The sequence below is a fragment of the Gymnoscopelus microlampas genome (assembly GCF_963454915.1).
Source record: "Gymnoscopelus microlampas genome assembly, chromosome: 5".
Lineage (NCBI taxonomy): Eukaryota > Metazoa > Chordata > Actinopteri > Myctophiformes > Myctophidae > Gymnoscopelus > Gymnoscopelus microlampas.
The window spans coordinates 4964712-4972156 of NC_139942.1; positions in this window are offsets into that span (position 1 = coordinate 4964712).

The window sequence follows — 7445 nt, forward strand, 5'->3', positions numbered from 1 at the left end:
TCCATCATGTCTATTCTCCCTATTTTCTTCTGTCTCTGTCTATGCAAGGTCAAAATAGTTACAGGCCTTTCTGTGGTTATCTATTGTTTTAAGAACACCATATCTCGGTGTTCTCCTCCAATGCATAACCCTTCTCACAGTTTCACGAAGTTACCTCTGACCAGTGACAGGTCAGAGCCGAGGCCAACGTGTTGTTCGAGACATGTCGACGCTGTTTGTTCAAAGATAAACTGTCACACCATCTTCATCATCTACCATCCTCATCATCATCTGACGATGACGTACTCATCACTATCCACCAATAGCAGGACTACACCTCTGACGGCTGGACGCTTGATGTATCTTCAATGATGTCATATGTTTATGTTACTGGACCCTGTTAAAGACCAGTGCTTTCTCTGTTTAATGGCAGAGAGACGACGACCGATGATGCCTACCATTCCTGTGATACTGTAACCTTCCACTCTCTCTGTCTGAATACAAGATCTTTCATTACACCCAATGGCTGCCTGTGTCCTGAGTCTGGTTTTTCTTTATCGCCTTTTATGAAAATGTTCTAATACTTATATGAATATCGATGTGATGTTTCGCCCTGTATCGATATTTATATATTTGGTTGATAGGGAAAAAACCTACTTTATCAATATATATATATATATATATATACTCAACCTTTTTTGTATTTATTTAAAATAAATACAAATACTGCATATAACAAAATAAATTATTTTGTTATATGCAGTAGGCCATGCGGGCCCCCAATCTACACTGAAAATTGTATGTTATTTAACTCTGAGAGTGTACAAATGGAACTAAGTGGACTTGTAAGGGTCCATTTGGTTCCATTTGTAGTGGAAAAAGTATAAGCAATAGCAGATCTACACACTCACACCGCATCGTGACACATGAGCTTGTAGATCGGCTATTTTACCTATATTTGAAATAGGGCTTATGTGGTCAATTCATAATATACGTTCGTCCCTTCCCAGACATGTAGTGGAGTAAAACATGTGTCCGTTATAAAGTGTCTTTATGTATAAAGACAGCTGCTATCCAGTGTGAGTGTTTATGTATAAATACAATTTATAACTGACGTAGTTAGGATTTGATTTGATTTTGGTAAAAGATATACAAGTAAAATCACAATACAACTTAAACCCAGGATAACACATTAAAGCGTAATGAAACACTTGTTTCCAATGTGGTCCTGCAATGATAGTTATACTGTGCTGTACTGCTGAGCTTATAGTTATACTGCACTATGACCAGCACTTATAACAAGTCATACACCTTCATAAAGTTGTTACAGATAAATATAAACATAATGAGTGTTATGAAGCCTTATTCAGTAAGTGCAAAATCAACGCATTATCCATGCGATTATAATGCATTATAGACCCAACCTTTAAGGAAAGTGTCACCAAATAGGCTAATCAAGTTAAGTACATATGCTCAAATAACGTACCTAAGTACAATACTAAAGGAAACGCACTTAATTACTGTCTACCACTGGTTCTAATCCAGGCCAGGAACACCAGGTGGAGTAGACACACAGCAAATGGATATCAAATATCTGAATACTGAATTAAGCAACTTAAAAACTGTCCAGGGTGCTCACAAAAGCCTGAGTCGTCGTTAAAATGACCGCAAACGTGTTTGAAAGTGAAATATCCCTTTGAACCTACTAAATTAGTAGTTGAGGCACCATCTTTAAGTTCATAAAGTAAGCAAAAAATAAGCCCATCGAGCTGTATGTCAAAATACTGTCCTGTATGTGAAACAAGCCCAATGCTGCATTAGCATGTTAATGGGTGGCCTATCTACCTTCTCTAATACCCCAGTAGCATAGAGAGGCAATACTGTGTCCCATTTTCTTGAAATGAGCTGCTACTGCATTTCGTTCATCCCCACACCTAATGTTACTTGCGCCGGTGGGTGGCCAGTGAAGCAGCGCAAGTACTGTATTCAGGGCCGTCATGTCGAAAGGAGTACACAACATATGTACATATGTACATATGTATACATATGTACATATACACATATGTACAAATACACATATGTACATATGTACATATGTACAAATGTACATATGTACAAATACACATATGTACATATGTACATATGTGTGTATATATATGTACATAGGTATAATTATACATATGTACATATGTACATATACACATATGTACAAATACACATATGTATATATGTACATATGTATATATATGTACAAATACACATATGTACATATGTGTATATATGTACATAGGTATAATTATACATATATGTACATATGTACATAGGTATAATTATACATATGTACATATGTACAAATACACATATGTACATATGTATATATATGTACATAGGTATAATTATTATATTAATATATAATATATAGTCTCATCCGGCGGCGTCGTAGTATTTTATACGCACTATGCACATATGTCAAGTGAAGTCCAGCCAATCAAATTAAGCTTAGGTACTGGCATGAACAAATAGGCATAGGAACTATTGATGACATCACTATTATGTCATGAATACAAAAATCCGATTCTATATAAAGTCTAAAAGATATTAATTCACATTGATGACCAGCGTTTCATGCAGATAATGGACAAAGACGTCTTTCATGACAACACAAATAGTTGGGTTGCACCTTTACCCTTCTGCTCACCAAGAAGGCAGCAGCCTAACCAAAGGGGTATTCCTACAAGCACCTAAACTCATCTTGCCACACTCTGAAGAAGAAACCATACATGCAGGACACGATGGTACTGTCTAATGTCAGACTGTACAAAGTGGATTCTAACAGAACCATTCAAGGGAGAGCACTTCTCAGAGAACTGTCATGTCCAGAGGAAGAATGGGATTCGCCACTCCCTACTGTGAAGGAGAATGTCAAAGACTGTGCATACGGACATCTGGGCACACGAGATGAATGGGCACATGGACATATGGGCACATGGACATATGGGCACAGACTGCACAAAGTGGCCTCTAACAGAACAAAGGCGAGTCTAGGGATTTGCTGGAACATTACCTCAGACACCTTGATGGCTCTAGATGATATTAAACCTTTCACCCACAGGATTGTACTCTCCACCGTGAGTAGCCTGTTTGACCCCCTTGGCCTTCTACCCCCTGTGTCCATTCAAGGGAGAGCGCTTCTCAGAGAACTGTCACGTCCAGAGGAAGAATGGGATTCGCCACTCCCTGTCGACAAGGAATCTGAGTGGCTCGAATGGAAAGCGTCATTGAAGCACTTGCAAAACCTGCAAATTCTCCATATTCCGATAGCGTGGGTTCGTGTCCCACCACTGCCACCAGAAGACGGGTACCCCTCCTCGCCCTCCTGGGGAACTTGGCCGAAGGTCTTAATTAAACCAATCTCAGAACTGGTGCTACTCCTAGGCGCAAGTTAGCAATTGACAGATTGCAGTCTAGCTGGTACGGTCTAATCTCAAACTGCACAAAGTGGCCTCTAACAGAACAAAGGCGAAACCTGAAAATTCTCCATATTTAGATAGCGTGGGTTGGTGTCCCACCACTGCCACTAGAAGACGGGTACCCCTCCTGAGGGGCTTGGCCGAGATTATAAATGATAATCGCATCATTTAATTAGACCAATCTCAGAACTGGTGCTGCTCCTGTCAGCACAGAACTCTAATGTGACAATTTATTTTGATTAGTTGATATCATACATAATACCATGCGGGGAGGAGTTGATATCATACATGACACCATGCGGGAAGTGTCATGGCACTATGGCACCATGGCTATATTTTCTATACAGCAGTGTAAATTTAAGTTGTGATAATCTTCGGTTCATGTGAAGTCTGTCACCTACTGGCATATTTAGATTTTGCAACTCACTCATTCAATAGTAGTCTAATGAGTCTGCCAGTGGATTCAGCTTGGGGAGTTTTTGAGTGTGTTGAAGCTCTGTGTGAGCAAATGTTTGGTGCTGCAGAGCTCACTGTATGCTTTTCTTTTGACTAAAAGCCCTCAGAAGGCCACGTCTGTAAGTTTTCTGTATTAATTTGTAATTTATGTGTTAATAAGATTGTACTGAAAGATTGTAATTGCTATTTCATTTCTTGTATTTTGTATCTCTGTTATAGTTTTACCATTCTGTACAAATGCTTCAAGAAAGATGAAAAACCTCAAGACAACTGTTTTTTTTGTCTTCTTGAACTTTTTTGATTGGTTATATGTTAGATTACCTGTGCTAAGGGAGGTCAATAACAGATACCAAAAAAAAGAAAAAGGAAGAAAAACTTCCTATTTTAGAGAAACAATTCCAGAATCTACAGTTATTAATTATAGATGAAATATCCATGGTTGGTGCAGACACTTTACTCATACTGCATATATACAGACGACTTTCTGAAATTAAGAGGAAAAAATCATCAGATCTTAATGAATGTAATCCATTTGGGAATACATCTGTATTAGCGGTAGGAGATCTTTTTCAGTTACCACCAGTAAGACAAAACTATGTATTTCATGAGACTAGGGATAAAATGGCAAACATTTGTGGAAATGGATGGGATTTATTTAAGTTATTTGAATTACATGAGATAACAAGACAGAAAAACGACAAGCCTTTTGCAGAATTGTTAAATAGAGTTAGAGAAGGTAATATAACAGATGATGATGTAAATATTTTGAAAACTCGACAGATAACTACTGACCAAATTGATGATCTGCAAGACATTCTTCACGTATATGCTATCAATAATTATGTCAATGAGCATAACTCTAAGAAACTTCATTGTTTAGATAAACAAATCTTTCATATAAAGGCAAAGGATAAATGCAAAGATGATGACACAATGCTATTGAATTTGGCTTCTACATCAGGCAAATTTAGTGATAGAGGAGGTCTAAGTAAAGTATTTTCTATTGCTATTGGTGCTAAAGTTATGCTTACTGTCAACATTGATGTCACTGATGGTTTAGTAAATGGTGCTAGAGGATTTGTTGAACATATTGATTTCAATACACAACTGCGAGATGTTCATGCCATACTTGTAAAGTTTGAAGATGTTTTTGTTGGAGTAAATGCCAAATTCAGAAGTGCTTACAAAAACAGTTACCCAAATGCTGTTCCTATTTTGAAATATGAATCAATACTTTATCATGGAAGGCAAGAATTCAATTTCCTTTGTCATTAGCATGGGCTTTAACAATTCATAAAGTTCAAGGTTTGACTGTAAATAAAATTCTTGTATCTATGAAAGGGTCACGTTTTAATGCCGGACAAGCTTATGTAGCATTCAGTAGAGTGAAGAATTTGAATGACTTTTATATAACAGACTTCAACCAAGAGAAAATCAAGGTAGACATACATGTACAAAAGGAAATGAAGAAATTACGTGAAACATCCCTCAGAATATCATCTCCGACTTCTCCGAAAATTGGATTATTAAATGTTAATGGTTACTTACAACATTTAGATGACATAAAGTCAGATCACAACATACCAAATGTTAGATATTATTGCTTTGACTGAAACACATTTAAAAAGTGATCATTGTTTTTCTACCATGGAATTATCAGGATTGAACCATAACATTTTGAGAAGAGACAGAATAAAAGCAAAAGGAGGTGGCTTAATGTTTTTAACTACAAAAAGTTATGAAATACACAAAGAAGAATTATGTTTTGATAATAATAATCTAAGGTCTAACACCTTGGAATACTTAAGCATTCTTTTACATTTTGGCATGAAACTTCGTATAATCCTTATTTACAGAGAACCAAAGATGAAATTAAATATTTTTAAGAACATAATGAAATTAATGTTAAAAAATATATCTACAACACAAACTCTCATTCTTGGAGATTTTAATGATGACCTTTTAAAGACTAAAGACGAACATATTGACACACTTTTTTCAACTTTAAATTTTAAACAATTAGTACATTCTCCAACAACAGATCATGGAAGTCTTCTAGATCACGTGTACTACAACAATGATCGAGAAAATAATATAACTATTGAAGTCAAAGACACATATTATTCAGATCAAGACTTAATTACAATACATTTATCTACAAACCAAGAAAATGTTGTACTTGATATTAACTGAACTATTTTTTTTCTGATAATTACTACATTACCATAATATACTTGAACCACTGTTTTTTTTTATTTTTATTTCAATTATTTTTTTATTTACTAACATTTTTTTTTTTAGATTGAAGTTTTGACTATATTTTAAAAATAACATTGGTTTGTTTACAATCTTTTTTTCAGTTTTTTTTGTCAAGGCGCAAGTTAGCAATTGACAGATTGCAGTCTTTACAGAAGGGTAAAGGTGCAACCCAACTATTTGTGTTGTCACAAAAGACCTCTTTGTCGTGAAATGACAGTTAAAAAAAAAACTGGTTTTTTTTTGTCAAGGCGCAAGTTAGCAATTGACAGATTGCAGTCTTGTTACTTCTGTGTTCACTTATGCGGGTACGTAGGGCTCTACTGGTTTTGCCCACATATGCAAGTCCACAAGGACATTTTATCAGGTAAACAACAAAAGTTGTGGAACATGTGATCACCCCTTTTATGGGCAGCTGCTTTATGGGCAGCTGTAGATAGGCCCCCTCGAGGGGGCGATCAGAATCGATTATTACTCAACGAGAATCCTTCTATATATATATATATACACATTAAATACCATGGCCCCTCATGGGCTGAATGAGGAATTTGACGTTAACCCTTATCTGTAATAGCCTTTTGTCTTTTAACTTTTCATTTTTCTCTTTTTATTATACTGTCTTTTTGTCTATGCCTTCCCTATGGTACCATATTTGTGTACTTGTTCACTTTTTTGATCTGTGCATCTAGGCCTTGAGTGATTAGTCTATTTGCCTGTAAATGATTGCTCTATTCCTAATGTGTCTTTTTTGGGATCCCAAAAACACCCATGTACTGCCTATAATTAGTCCATTGGCTCTTTTGCCTCTTAAAACTGTATTGTGCTGCAATATGTCATTACATTATGTCACTAAAATGAATGAATTTCTATTGTTTTACTCATTATACTGTTTGTAGCCTGTCCCCTTAAGATGGGGGGGGGGGGGGGGTGTGTCCATTATCCCCGACACAGCTGTGACTTGATTGTTTGCTCCCTATTTTAACCTGCCTATGTCTGCACTCTTCATACCTGATGAAGACCCGAAGGGGTTGAAACGTTGTGTGAGCCTTAAATAAAATTGTGGCCGCTGGAGTGTCAGTGTGCAGACTTCCTCTTCTTTCTATAGAACTTTTTCTTTATTCATACATTGCCATAAACATATTTTGTTTCATCTTTAAACAATTCAATATAATCACAACTGTATAGAGACCAAATACGTCATACTGTGTATTTGTATTATAGAACTAGTTTGTATTACATTTTAACTGATTTGTGACTGGTTATCCAAGTCCGGATGCTGTCAGT